The sequence below is a fragment of the Coptis chinensis genome, chromosome 1, assembly GCF_015680905.1.
Source record: "Coptis chinensis isolate HL-2020 chromosome 1, ASM1568090v1, whole genome shotgun sequence".
NCBI classification, from domain to species: domain Eukaryota; kingdom Viridiplantae; phylum Streptophyta; class Magnoliopsida; order Ranunculales; family Ranunculaceae; genus Coptis; species Coptis chinensis.
In genome coordinates this window covers 4,846,277-4,867,095 of record NC_141456.1, presented here as the reverse complement: position 1 = coordinate 4,867,095, position 20,819 = coordinate 4,846,277, and the positions used below count along the sequence as shown (strand labels likewise).

Sequence of the window (20,819 nt, the reverse complement as noted above, 5' to 3'; positions counted from 1 at the left end):
TATATATATATATAAAATGTAGATTGCAGTGGCAGAAATAACACTTAATCAAAATCTACACTTCACAAAACCCTAAAAGTCTTAACATTTTATTGAATCTCACTCAATAATTCACAAACACAAAAGCAACTAACTCCAAACCTAAATACAAGTTCTTATTTATAACAACCCTAATACCAAAGCAAACCAATAGAAAACAGACACGTGGCAAATAATAACTAAAAGACTCCTAATTGCACACACAAAATACAACTATGGGTTTGACTTGAACTCTATGTCAACATCAGATTTATTAAGGTAATAAATTATGTGATGTATCTTGTTGGCAGAAGCTTCAACAATGAATGAATATCAATTATAATTAATGGACAAACACCTAAAGCTAGGGTTTAAACCTTCAATATGAAGAAAGAAATAACATTCAATAACAATTATCTCACAATTGAGGCCTAGATGCCTTTACCTAATAAACCATGTTCTTAATTCTAATTGGAAACCAAAATAAAAATATTGCTAATTAACCTAGATCTAAAACAAATAGGAAACTCTACTAACTTAATAAGAGAAGTAATTGAATATTCTTCCATGCTCATGCATCATACTCTCCAGCTTGAAAGAAACTCATCCTTGAGTTTGTTCTCTTGAAAATCTTCAAACCCACAAAAATTCTTCATAGTTGAATTTTGTCCTCGAGCCTGTGAAGTAACCACATACCCTTAATAGAAGTTTTGTGGTTGTTGCCTTTGGCTTTCGATTTCACATCGTTGTCCATCCTAACCAAATCATGTTGTTCATGAGCAAGATAATTCCTTAGAGGAAGACAAAGCGTAATAACTATTCCTTGAATACCATGACAAACTTGTTGTAGTGGTGGCGGTGGTAGAACTGGCTTGGCCTTCTAAAAGCCTCCACAACATTAATGGATAGAATAGCAGGAGACAGTGATGAGTATTGCTGTTGGTTTGAATTAATGTCCCCCACTAACAGTTGTCGACATTGATGTTGCTGATTTTCCGCTGATAATTTCTTCCTGCCCTGTTTTTCTTCTCTTGCTCTCCCATGTTCACTTTCTAGTGCTAAAAGATCAATATCGAGTTGGGGTGGTGGGCAGGTTGTTGGAGAGGCTTTTAGGAACAAACTATGTCGACGTTGTCGCTCCCTTTCAAGGTCAGGTGGTGGAGGAATTTCCCAAGGCAAGTTCGCGATTTTGATATTTTTTCTTTCTTGAGATGATCTACCAAGCTGATTAGGAAGAGAAAGTAGGGGAGTTCGTCTAACCAACAATGGTGACTTTTTCTTGTGGTGGTGGTAGTGACAATTTATAAGAGGAGAAACACCATCCCTTTTTTTGCAATCAGAATCGGAATCATACATCAATACGTTGAAAGAAAATTCACATCCCTTCCCTGACTTGAAATTTCTTCTAAACAACCCGTGATAGGGGAGGGTAGGGACCATACCTTCTTGAAGGAGTAAAAAACTCTCTCTTGACGGCTATATATATTTTCTTTTTACTACATCAATTTTAAAATTCAAATAATAAGTTCTCCCAACATTATGATTGGTATAATACATCAATCTAGAGAAACTTCCTTGTACTCAAAACCGATCATTTAACATTGCCTCTCTTCTATCTTCTCCAATAATAGATATAAAGTTAAGGATTTACTAATAAAAATTGGAGAAAATTTTTCAAAGGGTGTTTTGGTTTCTATGTTACAAAATGTCCGCCCAGATTTTCTTTATTGGTGTAATAAACCCTAGTTTAGACTTGGCTGGATGTGAATAAAAAATATAATTTATAAGAAATAAGAGCATGAATAGTAATGTGTGCCGTGAACATTATTACATGAACGATTACTTTGTATAGAAAAATATTGGCTTTTGAACAAGTGATGGAGAAAGGTTTGAGATTATGTGTGTGAGGAAACCTTTAGTTTTGTTTTCAAAGGGGAAAAGAAAATCCAATGCCAAAATTTATGTATCTTGTTTGCAGAAGCTTCAACTATTGATGAACATCAATTATGATTAATGGACAAACTCCTAGACCTAGGGTTTAAACCTTCCATATGAAGAAAGAAATAATATTCAATAACAACCATCTCACAATTGAGGCCTAGATGCCTTTATATAATAAGCTATGTTCTCAATTCTAATTGGAAACCAAAATAGAAATATTGCTAATTAACCTAGATCTAAAACAAATAGGAAACTCTACTAACTTAATAAGACTACTAATAAGATAATTATAAGTAATTGAATATTCTTCCATGCTCATGCATCATTATGGCTTCTAAATACAACCGACTAAACATTTCTTAATCACAAACATGTTATAATTTTCGGGTGACAGTAGCTTTTCATATAGATAAAACAAAATTTATTTGGTAAAAGTAGTTTTTCCAATAGATAGAACAATTTATTTGAATACCAATACCGTATGTGTGTGGGAGAGTGAGAGACAAACCTTCAATAGCTTCTTAGGTTTTTATTTGTCACAAGTACTATTGAAATGATCACTGTGTTCCGAACGATTAGCAAATGATCACAAATACTATTGAAATCATACTTTTTATTTTCTTGCAGCCTTTTGTTGCTCATATAAATGATGAATACTTGATCCATTTTTAGATTCCACTTTGCACCAGATACTCTCTCATCAACTCCAACATTACACAATGATATGCAAATGTCAGAAGTCTTTGCTTTTGATCCTATTCTCTCACTAGAATTTAAATTCCCCCTCAACACACAGCTGTTCCTTCCCTTCCCAGCCCAATTACATTTTTACTAATAAATAAACTATTCATCCAACGTCCATGCTCACTAGCCTCACCAACCTTAAACCCCTTGCTTTCTTTCACATCTTCAAGTGAGTTGCCTTTGAACAGCCGCCTTCGGTAGATGTAGCATAATACACAAAACATAAGTACAACAAACAAGCCTAAACCCACTTGCGAGAGTAACAAATAAAACTGAAGTATGCAAGTATCGAGAGAGTAATGAATATCTTTTAACAAAAAAAAAAAAAACAAGTCAACAACAAACAAAAAACAGGGTTGTAGCTATCAACTATAGTATTGCGAGAGTAACAAAGGTATTGAAAAAAACACACACAACAAACAAACACGACAACAACCAAAACGAACAAAATAGCAACTTACCTAAAGTATTCAAGTATCGAGAGGGTAATGAATATCTTTTAACAAATAAAACTAAAGTATTAAAGTATTGAGAGAGTAATGAATATCTTTTAACAAATAAAAAAAAAAAAAGTCAACAACAACCAAAACAAACAAAAAACAGGGTTGTAGCTATCGGCTATAGTATTGCGAGAGTAACAAAGGTATTGAAAAAAACACACACAACAAACAAACACAACAACAACAACCAAAACGAACAAAATAGCAACTTACCTAAAGTATTCAAGTATTGAGAGAGTAATGAATATCTTTTAACAAATAAAACTAAAGTATTCAATTATTGAGAGAGTAATGAATATCTTTTAACAAAAAAAATAAAATAAAAATCAACAACAACCAAAACAAACAAAAAATAGGGTTGTAGCTATCGGCTATAATATTGCGAGAGTAACAAATGTATTGAAAAAAACACACACAACAAACAAACACAACAACAATCAAAACGAACAAAATAGCAACTTACCTAAAGTATTCAAGTATCGAGAGAGTAATAAATATCTTTTAACAAATAAAACTAAAGTATTCAAGTATTGAGAGAGTAATGAATATCTTTTAACAAATAAAAAAAAAACAAGTCAACAACAACAAAACAAACAAAAAACAGGGTTGTAGCTATCGATTATAGTATTGTGAAAGTAACAAATGTATTGAAAAAAACACACACAACAAACAAACACAACAACAACCAAAACGAACAAAATAGCAACTTACCTAAAGTATTCAAGTATTGAGAGAGTAATGAATATCTTTTAACAAACAAACAAACAACAACAACAACAACAACAACCAAAACGAACAAGTGACTTGTCTATAGTACTAATTTTGAGAGAAAAAAAAAAAAAAAAAAAAAAAAAAAAAAAAAAAAAAAAAAATTACATATGGTATTGAGATAATAGTGAAAATTTGAAAACAAACAAACAAACAATAGGTTTTTCAACAATGTTTACTTCCTTGCTAATAATTCATGGCGTGTTATCCAATTGATATGCTACACATTTACTGTTGGAAACACAAAGATTTTATATAATAGTGGTTTTCAATAGGTAAGGACTCCTTGCACTACTTGATAAAATGATTGTGGATTGGTCACTGATAATGTCATCATTGTTTTTGACACTAACCGTTTTAGACGATAAGGAATTGTTTTGGCTCATGGATTAGCATCATGAGTTTTTAAGAAGAGATTAAATTGAGAGGAGATTAAAAGAATGATGATTGCAAAAAAATTATGTAAAGAAGAAGAACAAAAACATAAAATAGGGGCGGTTATTTATTTATCTGCTGAGTCAAAATCACATGTGGCGGGCTGGTCTCGAGTCAAAAGGCAAATTATAATGATTTAAAAAAAAAAAAAAAAAAAAAAAAAAAAAACTTATGCCGATGAAAACAAATTAGGGGTATTAAAACCCAAAAAAAATTATTGGTCCGGTTTTTAAGTTGGTTTTTTTTGATTAAATCAATTTCTTGCCTCCAAAATCTCCTCAAAACAATCAAAACATGATGAACCCTAACGGCGTTAGTAAAGGAGATTTACAGTTGTTAAAGAACAGTAATAACAAGAAACCGAAATAAACAGAAAAACGAACAAATCAAAAGAACAGCGTTTTTTTTAGGGTTGATATTGGAATTTTACACACATTATAGGATGAGGAGAAGAAAGATGATGAAGCTAAGAAGAAGAAGAATGATTCTGATTCAGATGAAGAGGAGGATGGGCAAGATAAGGAGATGAAGCCAGGTATGCTTTCCTGGGAACTTGAAGAGAGGGAGCTCCTCCCCCATGGCTCATCAATATGCAGGTTAGTATAGTTAATACTGTTCCCTTTATAAGTCGATTTCTTGTTATTAGTGTTTTTGGTTTAAATTGCCTTTATCTTTTTACCAGAGATACGGTCCGCCTCCTTCGTATCCACATCTGAAAATTCCTGGACTAAAATTCCTCTGGGGGCGAGCTTTGGTTATCATCCTGGTGGTTGGACTAAATACTAAGTGTTTTATGACGTTTACTCTTATTATGAATTTGTTTCAGAATGGGCGTCCTTTTTATGGAGATGTTTTGGGCCCCAACAGCAAGAGCAATTGAAGTATGAGGTACTGTTTCTTCTCTTTCTATCTTAGTATATTGCACAATCTGATCATGCACGCCTAAAGAATTGACTTTCTCTTTTAAGTTTCCCATTTGGAAAGGTGGTCTCACCACAGTATCTGGTCATATTGAACTTCACTTTTAATTATTTTGATTAATATTGTATGAAGAACTTTGCCTTGGCTTAATTGGATGGGGCTTAATATGTTGGTTTCATTTTCAGGAAGAACCAGTTGATAGGAGCAAGCATTGGGGTGACTTGGAGGAAGAAGAAGAGGAAGAGGAGCTGGAGGATGGCATTCAATCTGTAGATAGCCTTTCAAGGTACCAAGCTTTTGCATTTTTATCTAGTATTATTTTCTATAACAGTATAACTTTTGTTTTTCTATCTATAACTCAATGTTCTTTTATTTGTGTTCAGCACGCCAACTGGTGTGGAGACCCCAGATGTCATTGACCTCTGAAAGCAACAGAGGAAGGAGCCTGGGAAACCTTTATATCAAGTAGGTCCATACTACATATTATGCAGCTATCACTGTGGGTTTGATTTTACGAGCTCACTGTGGACTTCCTTTACATTCAGTTGATCCTCCTTTTTTGGTGTCTCTCTAGGTGCCTGAAGAAAAAGAAGAAAAGATTCAACCAGGGACCTTGTTGGGCACCACACATACACATGTCATTGGCAGCGGGGCTCAAGACAAAGCAGCTGCCGCCAAAAGGGTAAGGATATAGCAATATGTCATGGCATGTTGTAATGGTAGAACATGTAATTACAGGTTACGCAGCCCCTGACTGTTAAATGCCGGATAGTCATTTAGACAGGGTACACCAAGAGAAAATTTTGAAATAGGGAATTGAATACGCACAATGGGCTTTATTTAATTCTTAGATGAATTTGCATACACACACACACAATTAGTTCTAGCAAGTATTTTGATACTATCTAGCTCTTTTCGAGTTGAATAATCACACACAATTATTGCCTGGTATCACGTAAGGATAATATCAAGAACATAGAATACTGTTTTGTTCTTTGTATGGAGTTTGATTTGTTTTAGAGCTAATGTTTTTTTTTTTTTTGTTGTTGTCGCAGCTTCAACGTCGAATGAAGATTGCTGAGCTCAAACAAGTTTCTTCAAAGGCCAGATGTGGTTGAGGTACATTGTGAATTTAGCTTTCGTTTAATTACTCTATACGGCGAGTAAGCTTTGTATTTTGAACCGTGTGGATATATTTTTCTGTATTTATCAAAGTCTCATTGACACGGGTACATGTGTTGGTGTCTGACACAGTGCTCTATAAGATGTAGCCATGTAGAACACGGGGACAACTAATTAAGAAGAAAACTAGTACCATTATGTAATTAACTACTAATTCATGGGCTCAGCACATTACAAAGTGCCTCCTCACAGATGAGATAAATTACTGTGAAAGTGGCGTATCATGGAGTTGTCACTATGCCAATATATTATGTTCCTTCTTCCTAGTCTTGTAAGTTTTAAAACAAACCCCAGTTTGAGTTCATATGCATAACGTGTCCTACGTGTGTCTCTGTGTTGTGACCCAAACTTTTTGTTTTGCTCTTGTATTTCCAATATTTTTACTTTTGTTTTGTTTTACTTGTGCACTTCACCTACAGTCGCCTTGACGCATAATGGAACTTGTTTTGTAGGTATGGGATGCGACGGCTGCTGACCCTAAGTTGCTGGTCTATCTCAAATCGTACCGGAACAGTGTCCCTGTACCTAGACACTGGTCTCAGAAGAGGAAATTCTTACAGGTGAGTCACTGTTTTTCCTTTTAACTGTGTAACGGGCTAATAATGTTTAATGGACTATTAGACAACCATGCATGCTTGATTGGCATATTTTGTATGAGTGGTTCATATAAGAGGTTGACAGAAGATAAATTCGATAAGGTTTTGCTCCTCTTATATGTATACAAGATTCTTGTAGGGGACTGGCCGTTACATTCATGGATTCTGGACTTGGCGGTGTACTCTGAAGGGGGCCGTTGGATGGTTTCTCTTTTAGCATATTCCTTAGGGTGGGTGGCGGTGTAGTTGGTTGATCATCACGCTGCTCACGCAGAAGAAAAGAAAAAAAAAATGCTTAGATTAGGTGTCAATGTCATGGTAGAAATTGGAATTGTCGGATGGATGACAACTTCAATAATATTGCCAAAAAGTTTGGTGGAATTTACCATTTTTGGAGTAAATACATTTCTATTGGGAGATCTCTGCGGTTGTTACGATGACCTAAAATTTCATAACTGTAGAATTGAGTGAAGAACTTCTAAGTTGATAATCTTGTGCCTCATCCATATTTTATTTCTTATTTTGCAGGGAAAGTGTGGTATTGAGAAGCAGCCTTTCCAACTTCCCGATTTCATTGCTGCAACAGGAATTGAAAAAATAAGACAGGTTCTACTCAATTCCTTAACATATTTGCTGGGAATTATTAATGCATCAGTCATTTCAAAACTCATCATCACAGTATGTTCGTCATCACAGTATGCTCCCTAGTCATTGAGCGGTATTTCTTTCCGCACCTATTTCTTTTAGTTCCCGAGCTGCAATACTTGTACAGTGCAGTGGGCTGGGGACGATGAGCCCTTGCTCTGACAACTCTTAGTAGGAGTAACACTCTAAAATGAATTACCTGGTCTTATGGGTAGAAGAGTCATTTTATAACTTGTAAAAATGCTTGAACACCTAGTTTTTCCCGCCATCCTGGCAGACACAAAAACAATTTTTTAGATTCTGTTACTCATATGCTGTATGTGCGGATAAAAACTTTTCTGTTACAGCTTTTGGCTTGTAACTGGTGTTTCAAATATTGCTAGTTGGTTTCTATATGTTTTCCAGTCGGGTTTTTATTTTACTATTTATTCTTAATCTTGAGAATTATGACCCATGTCCTGTCTTTAGTGAGATTTGCAATTTTCCAGCATTTTCTGGTAAATCATATCAAAGTCATTGTTTTGTAGCTTGTTTATAACTTTGTTCATGATCTTTTGAGTAGGCTTACATTGAAAAAGAAGACGGTAAGAAGTTGAAGCAGAAACAGCGTGAGCGTATGCAGCCAAAGATGGGGAAGATGGATATAGATTATCAGGTTCGTGCATGCCTTCCTTCCTTTTTTCAAACGTTTGTTCGTCATAGAAGACACTTTCTAAAATAATCTCTCTTTGTTCTCTTTCTGCAGGTTCTCCATGATGCATTTTTTAAGTTTCAGACTAAGCCAAAGCTCACCACTCATGGGGACCTTTATTATGAAGGGAAAGAGTTCGAGGTAAGTCTCCTATACTTCCAATATTTTGATCATAAGCAAGTCTGTTAGCTAAGAGCATTGTGCAAATGCCGCATTATCTGCAGGAATTTCAGAAAACCATATCCTGAATTTTTTAAAAGTTTCAAAAAGTATTGGGATTTCATCATCTAGATGTGTCAAAGTGTTTTGGAAATTTAGTTTTTCAGAGTACCAATATGTTTTCCCGGAGCGGCATTTTGTAGTATGGCTGAGAGCATTTGGTATTGCAGTTGATCCATCACTTGTAAATTTATTGTCTTAGATGAAGAATTGGAATCTTAGAATACCCTCACCTGTCCTGTCGGTCTAATGTGAGTACAGTCATTTTGCAGGCGATAACATACTCTATACAAAGTTGTTCTTGGTTTTCGGGCACATTGATCAATCTATCTTATTAAGTATTGCATAGTTTGTGTAACTGCATTCAATCTTGGAGTATTGCATAGTGTTTGTAATTGCATAAAATCTTGAACTTCATGACAATAATAATCTTTAAGGTGGACCATAACATTGGTTTAGGTCACGTGTATCTTTTAGTTAGGTAGTCTGTGTTTATTTCATTTCCTCGAGGAGACGGTTGCATGCTTGCATCATTATTATTTGAAGCAGTCCCCAGTATAATTGGTTTTTTGTCGGTTATGCAGGTGAAACTGAGGGAGATGAAGCCAGGTATGCTTTCCCGGGAACTTAAAGAAGCTCTTGGTATGCCAGAGGGCGCTCCTCCCCCATGGCTCATCAATATGCAGGTTAGTATAGTTAATACTGTTCCCGACTTCCTGTCATAAGTCAGTTTCTTGTTATTAGTATTTTTGGTTTAAATTGCCCTTGTCTTTTACCAGAGATATGGTCCGCCTCCTTCGTATCCACATCTGAAGATTCCTGGACTAAATGCTCCTATTCCTCTTGGGGCGAGCTTTGGTTATCATCCTGGTGGTTGGGGTAAACCTCCTGTTGATGAAGTAAGTTCCCATTCAATTTATGTTTTGCCACTATATGTTCTCATACTAAGTGTTTAATGACGTTTACTCTTATTATACCTTTGTTTCAGAATGGGCGTCCGTCCTTTGTATGGAGATGTTTTTGGGCTCCAACAGCAAGAACAATTGAACTATGAGGTACTGTTTCACCTCTTTCTCTGTCTTAGTATATTGCACAATCTGATCATGGTGGGCCTAAAGAAATGACTTTCTCTTTAAGTTTCCCATTTGGAAAGGTGGTCTCACCACAGTATGTGGTCATATTGAACTTCACTTTTAATTATTGATTAATATTGTTTGAAGAACTTTGCCTTAGTCTTAATTGGAAGGAGCTTAATATGTTGGTTTCATTTTCAGGAAGAACCAGTTGATAGGAGCAAGCATTGGGGTGACTTGGAGGAAGAAGAAGAGGAGGAAGACGAGATTGAGGAAGAGGAACTGGAGGATGGCATTCAATCTGTAGATAGCCTTTCAAGGTACCAAGCTTTTGCATTTTTATCTAGTAGTATTTCCTATAACGTTTTTCCATCTACAACTCAATGTTCTTTTGTTTGTTTCTTTATTTGTATTCAGCACGCCAACTGGTATGGAGACCCCAGATGTCATTGACCTCCGAAAGAAACAGAGGAGGAGCCTGAGAAACCTTTATATCAAGTAAGTACATATTACATATTATGCAGCTATCATTGTGGGTTTGATTTTACAAGCTCACTGTGGACTTCTTTTACATTCATTTGATTCTCCTTTTTTGGTGTCTCTATAGGTGCTTGAAGAAAAAGAAGAAAAAATTCAACCAGGGACCTTGTTGGGCACCACACATACATATGTTGTTGGCAGCGGGGCTCAAGACAGAGCTGCCACCGCTTAAAGGGTAAGGATATAGCAATATGTCATGGCATGTTGTAATGGTAGAACAATATCTAGTTACAGGTTACACAGCCCCCGACTGTTAAATGCTGTATAGTCATTTAGATAGGGTACACCAAGAGAAAATTTTGAAATAGGAAATTGAATACACACAAGGAGCTTTATTTAATTCTTAGATGAATTTGCACACACACAATTAGTTCTAGCAAGCATTTCGATACTATCTAGCTCTTTTGAGCTGAACAATCACACACAATTATTGCCTGGTATCACGTGAGGATAATATCAAGACTGTAGTTTGATCTTAGGAATACTTGTGCACGTGACTATATACAAATAGCTTCAATAGTCTGATCAGACATGTTGGTTATTCAATAAGTTCGTCTGTCTATAAGTGCAGAGATTGAGAAATTGCTATTGATTAATTCTTTTGAAGTGATGTTGACTTGATCAAATAAATAATTTACTACTTCATTAATTACTTTTTGAGTGAATGAATGTTTACGGTTTCCTGTTTCATATTCTTTTACAGGTTGATCTTCTCCGTGGTCAGAAAGCTGACAAGGTTGATGTCACCCTTAGACCAGAGGAGCTGGAAGGGGTTGAGCTGGAAAATGTATTAGCAGCGAAGTAAGTGAATCAGGGCTTCTGTTTTTTGTTGAACTACTATTTAATGCTTAATGTGGCTGAAGGCAGGGTGACGATTTCGTCTATGCTTGTTATATATGTACTCGAGTATACTCATTAATATGTTGGTGTACACTTTCTTTTTACCTATTAATACCAGACTTGGATTATGCTGGGACAAAATTTCTGTGTTATGGACTTATAGTTTCTTTGTTTTAATTATATTTATAATTTTTTCCTTTTTGCCACCATCCGCTACAAAGTACAAACTAGTCTATCCAGTAAGAAGGGCTATTGTAAACATCATCTCAAAGTTGTTTGTAACTTATGACAATGGGGCATTCAACAACATAAAAAATGACTGGGGACGCAATCGCCCACGGGCCCTAGGTTTAAATTCAACTATGGGCCCTAGGTTTTACATACGGCACGGGCCACAGCCCACGGGCCTGACTATGGTCGTATATAAATGGGCTTGGGACTGGAAATACAAACTCTGACTATAAAGGGGATCAGAATTGAGAAAATCAGAAGAAATCTAAATCAGACTCTGTAAACTTCATTGTCTGACGACATATCAAAACACAACGTGTCTAAAAAAATATCAAAACCATAAAATCTTAATTCCATCATGAGTGCCGAACCCTTCAATAGGTACACTTTTTTATTATTATATTTAATCGAAGAAGAGAAACTAGGAAGGAGGTTAGTGTCTTAAAATCAAAAGTTATGGCTTTGGGGTGGAATTGTATGAAATGAAGACGACTTTTCAGTTTAACCCAAAGCATTCGGGATAAGGCGATAATGTTGTTGAACATTCTCATGCCTCTTGAAGTATTAACCTCCTAATCATTACTGATAGTCCATTGATAAAGTTTTATCTAAGGTCTTTGTAACTTGTTAGTATTACTCCGAAGATTCATCCGAACACGAGAGTCCATTTTAAAATCTTCTTTGAGCATGTCTAAGAATTCACGACCTTAAACAGAACTAAAACGTTAAATACATATAATTTTAAGCCTTGTCACATGATCATATATCTGCGTAGGTGTGGGTTCGTGTCTCTTTGATAAGTATCATATTTATGTGTTTGTTAATTCCTTATCATGTGGGAAAGTGTCAGTGGCTGGTCGATTAGCATGATTTTACAATTTGTTGTAGTAAATGAATGATTAAGTTCCATTTACTCACTGTACAGTGATGATTTTTTCCCTGCAGACAGCAAAGGGTGCAAAGATATTTAGTGCTGCAGTTGCTGCCACTGCTGATGGTCTAATGAAGGAAGGAGAAGATAAGTTGAAGCTGCATACCCACTCGTATTGTTGTTTGGACTATGCACAGGTTGCTCCTTTTAGATGTATGGTGGTTGTCTGTCTGTGGATTTGTTTGTTTATTTGTTTTTTTGTAGCGCAATACTTTTACTTTGATTGAAGATATTGTGCCCCCAATCCCTCATTTAGTTGATTTGCTATTAAATTTGATGACTACACTTTTTTGCTAGTCATGGAATATGGACAGTAAAAAATTGTTTGGTTCTATTTTTGTTGAATTTTAATTACTTTTGGAGTCATTTACAAACTTGAACTGTGCTTTCTTTTTTTCTACCCTCTGTCCACAAATTTCTATTGGTATACTATCCTGGATTTCCGATATATTTTTCCTTAATCTATGTTCTGGGATAAAACGTGTTAGTGATTGCAACCATGTGATTTTAACTCTTTCAGTTTGTTAGAAATCATTGTTGTCAACTTGCTGCAACATGAAAGATTAAGGGCTACTATTTGAAATTAGAACTCTCCAAATAATGTCTTGTAAATCGTGTTATACTGCTAGAAATGACTGCAAATTCTGCTATTGTAGTGTTTTAAATATTCAGGTAGAGTGGGAGATTGAGGATATAAGTTGAAATGAAAAACAAAAGAGAGATTTTTTTTGGAAGCATAAGATCTTTGATTATTTTGGGAAGTGAGCTGCATTGTGATTATAAATTTTGTATGGAGAAGTCGGCCTAAACAATATCATAGCCAACTGATTGTGTTTGTACTGATATCATCAACTGAGTTGTTCTCCATGGAGAGACAGGTCGTCTGGGTGTTTTGTGTTCCATTGAGATTCTCTGACGGGCAGTAGTTAGTGTGCTCCACTGATTTTTACTGCGTCATTTTCTTCTTCTGTTTCCTTGTACTTCTAGTGTAGGATATCTAATCCTACACAATTTCCTCTTTTTGTTTTCTGACTTTCTCCCTTGATCATCATAGATCTCTTCTTTTCCCGGTAGAGTATAAATAAATAACAATGATAAATCGTGTATAAGAGTAGTAGTGTGATGAATCATCCTTTATTCTAGTCGGTGAATTACTTGCAACTATGTAAAGACAGATATCTGATTCTATTCACAGTTGTAATTAGGCTTATTCAAATTGCAGATTTATGATGTTGTGAGATACAGAATGCACCGCATGAAGAAGAAGCTGAAAGATGAGCTTGAAAACAGGAACACCGTTCAGGAATATATTTGCCCTAATTGTAACAGAAGGTTTTGATAACTTTGTTGATTTAATTGTTCATATAGTTATGTTGGATATAGTCCCTCTTGCTAAAGATCGACATCTTCATATGTTCAGGTATACAGCATTGGATGCACTAAGATTGATCTCACCAAATGATGAATATTTTCACTGTGAAAATTACGACACGGTACTTGTTGCTGCGAGTGACAAGTTAGCTGCTGACGAAATTGGAGATGGAGATGACAATGCAAGGAGTAGGAGGCTTGAAAAGTTAAAGGATATACTTCAAAAGATGGATGTTCGTCCTAATAACTCTTTTATTTGTTCTTGTTCTTTTTGTAGTTATGAAATAATGAATGATTGGTGTGTATGTGTCTGTGTTACTGCAGTTGCATCATTATCAATTTTAAGGTGACAGGTTGGAAATTACTGCAGGTACAGCTGAAGCCTTTGATGGAACAGCTTGCTAGAATAAAGGATTTGCCTGCTCCAGTGCTCCCGAATATGGAAGTCTCCAAGCATGGGAAGCTCGAGCTAGTGCTGCTGCCCGTGCAAATGGGGATTCTAGTACCAATGATCCATCAAAACCTTCTCAGGGACAAGGTTATGGTGGAACACCAATGCCATACCTTGGTGAGACGAAGGTATTACTATTATTATTTTGTTCAGCATGTCAGTTTCCGTATTTTCAATGTCTTCACCAAATACACCACCACTTGTTTGAGTGTCCGACGCTTTCCTTACATTGTTACAATATAGTTAGATCATCAGGAATCATCTCTCAAACTCATGCAATCGATTAATGGTCTTTGTCAAAGGTTCTCTGTTCCCATCTCTGTGACGAGTATCACTAACCAAATCTGTAAGCTTGTTGCCATCTGCAAAAGATTTCCCCCCTTCCTAATTCATTGAAACAATATCGTAAATGATCTCTTCATAGTCTTTCTCTGTGGCTTGAAAATAATTGCACTGAATTTTTTGTTCAACAGAACTCTTATACGTGTTTTCTATTCCTGTAATTTCTCCTTTGAGCGTTAGTCCATCTTTGGTTCTTAATCTAATCTTGCAGCCTAGCGTGAGATGGTTGGGCCTAAATAACCTTTTAGGCTTCTACATGCAGCTGTTTTTAGAAAATTAAGGTCTAGTACCTTCTTTGGATAAAAGTTTGCGTCTTGCTGTCTTCATTTTATAAACTCTTCGGAGCTTAGGTCTGCACAACTTTTCAAGTTTTTCACACAAGATTTTGTGTGAATTATCCCACAATATGCTCTAGTATCACCTCAAAATCCTAATCTCACTGTTATTAGCCCCACACACACACACACACACACACACACACACACACACACACGCACAAATGTGTTGTCTTCATGGCCTTTGCAGTGGCCTTTTCTTGTCAAGTCTTTCAGATGGTTTCAAGCCCATACCACTTTGCTGCAATAGCCGATCCGGGAAAAAATGAAAACATAAGCTATTCTTGGTTATTTCACTCTTTCAAAAAAAGACGGGTCTGGAAGCAGTTTTTTCTTTTTTTCTTTTCTTTTATTGCATCAATAACTCATTTATCTAGATAAAATACCTTTTGATTTTTGAGTTGTTCCTGGGTGATTACGATAGTACTCGGGTTATGTAACTTATCCTTTCGTGTATTAGACATTGAAAAAATTCTTTGTTAGTTTGATTCAACAATTTGAAAGAGGCATTAGTGTTACTTAAATATATGCTGTTGACTCACACTGATAAATAATTGTTGATACTTTACAGGTTGAAGTTGCTCTATCTGGTGTAAAGGAAGAGGATGTCAAACCCGACACTGGAACTACTTCTAGGAGAGTGTTGCCTCCTTGGATGATCAAGCAAGGCATGCTTCTTACGAATGAGCAACGTGGAGAGGTCAAGCGGGAGTCTAAAATGGATAGCAGTTCAGGACCTATTGATAGATCTGATGACAAAAAGCCAAATAATCGAGAAAAGGCGACAAAAATAGTGTATGTACAGGCTAGTGCACATAAATGGATTTGTCCCTGTATTACTTTTACGTTCAGGTTCATTTTCCTTTATCGTGTTTTTGGGTGGCTATATCTCAATTTTTTGGTCCTTGCTGACTTTTTGTAGGATGAGTATGTTAAAGCTTATTATGCAGCCCTACTCAAAAGGCAAGAAGAAGAAAGAAGCTTCGAGGAGGCGGGGAGTTCTCTAGCCCAAGCATTGTTTCATATGATGCCTCACGAGGCTCCTTTGGATCGGCAAGTTGGCATGAAATCAAAGCGTGGTGATGAGGAGAGTGGCGATGATGTTGAATGGGAAGAAGCATCAACCGCAGCAGTACACCTTTGTCAAACCATATCTGCATTTTTAATCTTTCCTTCACTAAGATGGTGTGATCTTATGGATGCTTTTTCAAGCTAGTAGATTATAAATATAGTATTTTGGTCTTCAAGAACATATGGTAAAAGTTGCCCTTTTTCGCAAGAAGAAAATTAATGGTGCCCCAAACTAATTGTTTGTTTTACATACGGACTCATTGAATTTGCAGATTGTGGTTTATATTTGTTCCACTTGCTGATATGTGAGATATGTTCCAACTACTGTGCTCATTAAAATCAAAGTTTTTTGTTTGTTATAGTCTTGTTGGTAGAAACATTCCAAGGAAAGCCCGTTCTTTAGTCTTTACCTTCAATGGAAACTCTTCAAGTCGTTTGAGCTATTGAAATTTATAGTACTGATAGAAATGTGGATCACTTAACTGTCTGATTCTAGTGTATGTTTAATTTAAATAAATACTTGGTGAAGTGTTGAAACTTAGGGTTTAGTATAGATAAGCTTTTGCCTAAAAAGGGCATCCCGCAATGTTGGAAATAAGGTTGGATAGACGCCCACCAAGATAGGGATAAACCACTGAGTATAGGACTCTATCCTATCTGATATTAGATGAGTATAGGACTCTATCCTATCTGATATTAGATGAGTATAGGACTATATCCTATCGGATATTAGATGAGTATAGGACTATATCCTATCGGATATTAGATGAGTATATGATATTCTATCCTATCGATGTTAGATGAGTATAAGACTTCTATCCTATCCATATTGAGGAGGTGGGAACCTCTATATAAATAGACCCCACCTCTCACATATTGATCATCCAACAACAAGAAAAGTTCTCTCTCCTTTAATGGCGACCTCCAACATTTTCTAAAGTAGAAGCCCGGTAATTTGTGGAGATTCCATAGGTGGTATCCTCCCTAGCCATCATGGGTTCTTGGTTCTTGGTTCGTGAAAAAAGGTTGCTTCGGTTCGGTGGTTGGAACTTGACTCCGGCAAAGTTAAGAAGAAGAAGATCTTGAGTGTGCCAAGAACATCTTCTCCGTAGATCAAAGCTTGGAACTTCAAATTGAAAGTCGTGACCAAGGCACGATCTTACGTTTCATTTCACTTATTTATTTTATGCATGTGGTATAACGTAATTGTATATATCGTAGGAATCATGCATGAGATATCGATAAAACCCTACATTGGCATCGAGCTAGTTTTCCATGGTTTGCATGCTTTTGTTTGCGGTTTTGATCTTGTGATCTACAATTTTTGAAAAACTGCGGTTTTTTCAAAATCTTTTAATTAATTAGATATTGTTTAATTTTTTTGCAAAATAAATTATTTATGGGAAATAATTAGTGGAAATTTTTTTCTAGGAAATTTTTTTTCTTAGAAATTTTTACATGGAGATTTATTTCTGAGATTATTTCTCTATAAATTTTAGGATTTTTTTTCACGTGTATTTTTCCACAATTAAAAATTGACATTAGGATGTTTATTTTTACCATGCAGTAATTATTTGAATATGGATTTTTACTATTGCATGTATATAAAATTGTTTGTTTTTTATCAATGGTCATATGAAAACTAAGGCATAATGCCTAAGTCATAATGTAGGGTTTTATCGATATCTCATGTATGATTCCTACGATATATACAATTACGTTATACCACATGTATAAAATAAATAAGAAATGAAAGATCGTACCTTGATCACGACTTTCAATTTGAAGTTCAAAGCTTTGATCTACGGGAGAAGATGTTCTTGGCACACTCAAGATCTTTTTTTCTTAACTTTGTTGGAGTCAAGTTTCCAACGAGCTTAAGCGGGAAGCAACCTTTTTTCACCTAACCAAGAACCAAGAACCGACAATGGCTAGGGAGGATACCACCTATGGAATCTCCACAAATTACCGGGCTTCTACTTTAGAAAATGTTGGAGGTTGCCATTAAAGGAGAGAGCTTTTTTCTTGTTGTTGGATGATCGATATGTGAGAGAGGTGGGGGGGTCTATTTATAGAGGTTCCCACCTCCTCAATATTGGATAGGATAGAGTCTATACTTATCTAACATCGATAGGATAGAGTCATATACTCATCTAATATCCGATGGGATAGAGTCATATACTCATCTAATATCGATGGGATGAGTCCTATACTCATCTAATATCTATCCGATAGGATAGAGTCCTATACTCATCTAATATCGATAGGATAGAGTCCTATACTCATCTAATATCGATAGGGATATAGTCATATACTCGATGGTTTATCCGATGGTTTATCTTGGTGGCGTCTATCCAACCTTATTTCCAACATCTCCCACTCGCCCACAACGGTGAAGAAGGTTTATAAGAGAAGCATTTAAGTAGAATGCTTAGCCATTTGTGTGTCTCACACGGCAAATGGTTCGTGTGACCTTAGCACACGTATCATGATATCTGTGAAGTAGCAAGTCGCAATGAAAAGCACGACACAGTGATCTACCATGAAAGTGATTTTAAAGAAGATAAATCCGAAAACCTAATATCCGGAGAGTGTGTGTATACCCCAAGATCTGTTTGTTTCATCACTTTGACAAATAGCACTCATCCTTATGAGTCCACACCATAAAGTCAAAACGTATCACATGATTCACAATTATCATCAATTGTCACGGCCGGGGTAGAATCCGGTGATTGTGTGATAAATCTTTAGTTCTTTTACCCTTCAGACGCATGAAGTCATTGTCGTTGCCGAGTTCTACTAACTTTCCGGTATGCATCCGGTCGACCTTTTAGTAAAAGCTTGTGGGGAGCAAACCAAAGTTACGAAGTAGTTCTCTTTATTTTCTTGACAAGGTCAAAAGTTCAAGGAGGGTACCATTCGATATGTTTTAAACAAAAAATATATCAATAGAGCTTATATAGCAAGAATTTTAGGGATATTTCTTTTCTTGCTCTCGGTGGTCAACTATACACATGTTGTGTGAAAACATGTCATGGCAAAGAGTATCTAATTTGTTTACTCAACAATAGATATCCAGATGTCCACTCATACCATGCAAGTGTTGTCATCCCTAATGACAATTCAAGGATACTATGCTCCCACTGGCAACAATGTTTTTATAGGTTTAGACAAAATCTTCTTCCCTATGAAGCTCGTTTCTTCTTATCGATTATAAGAAGGGGCATGACTTCCAAGACTAGGTCCACCATTCCTATAAGGTTTAGTGACTTGTCAAGCTAAACTCTCATTTGTTTAAAATGGAAGTGATCGTTCATGTGAGTGAACCGGTCAACCCTACCGACATACATATGAGATGATAAACAATATAATGAGAATGCAATCGATCCGGAAAGAATGCACTTTTATTCATTAAACCATCAAAGTGTTCTTAACATAATCACATCCTCTTTAACCCAAACATTTTTACATGTGCAAGGAAGAGTTCCTTTGGAATAGGTTTGGTCGATGGATCCATGAACCATCGATCGGTGGATATATGTTGTAGAACCACTTTCTTCTTTTAGTATCATTTGTCGATGCGTAGTGGTATTTTAACTCTATATGCTTGGTTCTTCCATGGTACTTTGGATTTTTAGCATACGCAAGAAGCGACCCATCTTTGTCGATCGGATGTGAACCGGGTGACTCTTGAGAACACCGACAAGTGTTTGATGAATCGTCGAGCCACACCTCCGTGTGGCGTAACAACATCTGATATACTTTCGGCTTCCATAGTTGAAAGTCTTTATGGAAGTTTGCTTTTTGCTCGGGATATAGCACCTCCATTCATTATGTAGGTATGTCCCGAAGTTGACTTCCTCTCATCAAAGTCTCGACCCGATTGGGCATGAGTACCCAATCGCCTTTAAGATCTTTCCCTTGGTAGACAAGTGAGTAGTCCACGGTGCCTTTTAGATACCTCATTATCTTTTTGATGACCTTCCGATTAATGCGACCCCGTGATTTGTTTGGAACCTTGATACTAACCCAATCAAGATAGCGGATGTCCGGCTTTGTACCAACATTGCATACATAAGGCTTCCGATTGCGGCTTGAGTATGGTACATTTTTCATAGCCCGAGTTTGTTAGGATTCTTGGGAGACATTTAAGAACTCAAAGACTCTCCTAGACTTCTTGGGAGATCCACTTGCTTACAATCGGTCATGTTGAATCTTTCCAAAACCTTTCGATATATGTCTCCGAGACAAAGATAACAAGCGTTTGGGCCGATCACGAGTTATTTTAACTCCTAAACACATAACTAACTTCACCCATGTCCTTCATTTGAAGTTTAATGACAACCACTCCTAAGTGGAATTTATCAATGCCTTATTGTTACCGCTAACAAAATGTCATCCACATATAGAGATAGAATCACAAAACCATTTTTAGATGTCTTGACATATACTGCAATGGTCCTCATTTATCATTTCGAATTTGTCTTGAAGCATTGCTTCATGGAATCTCGATTCCACCGCCTGAAGGCCCTGTTTTTAAACCATATATAGATCATTCGGGTTTACACACTTTGTGTTCCCGACCTTTGATGAAAAACCAATTGGGTTGATCCATATAGATTTCCTCTTGTAATTCTCCATCGAGAAAAGCGGTTTTGACATCTATCCGGTAAAGCTCTAAATCTAAATGGGCAACCATTGACAAGAGGAGATGTATGGAGGCAAATCTCACTCTTGGTGAGAAGGTGTCCTCATAGTCTATTCCTTCTTTTTTGGGTGTAACCTTTTGCAACAAGCCTAGCTTTGAATTTGTTTATGTTCCTTCCCGCATTTTTCTTGATCTTGAGAACCCACTTGTTTCCAATAGATCTCTGTTTGGAGGTAGATCAACTAAGTCCCATACTTTGTTTTTCTTCATCGACTCAATTCTTCCTTCATAGCTTCCATCCACTTACTTGTATTGGACCCGAAATA

The 20,819-nt window shown here is 36.2% G+C and overlaps 2 pseudogenes across 2 annotated transcripts; both read left to right on the top strand.

Moving 5' to 3' along the window:
* The first annotated feature begins 4,700 nt into the window (after positions 1-4,700).
* On the top strand, positions 4,701-11,078 carry LOC147521530 (uncharacterized; annotated as a pseudogene). Its single transcript, XR_015198588.1, has 18 exons — positions 4,701-4,718; positions 4,848-4,941; positions 5,233-5,294; positions 5,513-5,613; positions 5,711-5,792; positions 5,902-6,009; positions 6,383-6,446; positions 6,962-7,069; positions 7,634-7,711; positions 8,313-8,405; positions 8,496-8,582; positions 9,245-9,346; positions 9,440-9,564; positions 9,658-9,715; positions 9,935-10,053; positions 10,151-10,231; positions 10,341-10,448; positions 10,977-11,078. The product of XR_015198588.1 is annotated as an uncharacterized LOC147521530 (transcript).
* On the top strand, positions 11,049-15,736 carry LOC147521529 (uncharacterized; annotated as a pseudogene). The gene is made up of 6 exons (XR_015201603.1): positions 11,049-11,074; positions 12,290-12,428; positions 13,498-13,607; positions 13,696-13,879; positions 14,017-14,225; positions 15,346-15,736. The product of XR_015201603.1 is annotated as an uncharacterized LOC147521529 (transcript).
* The last annotated feature ends 5,083 nt before the right edge of the window (positions 15,737-20,819 follow it).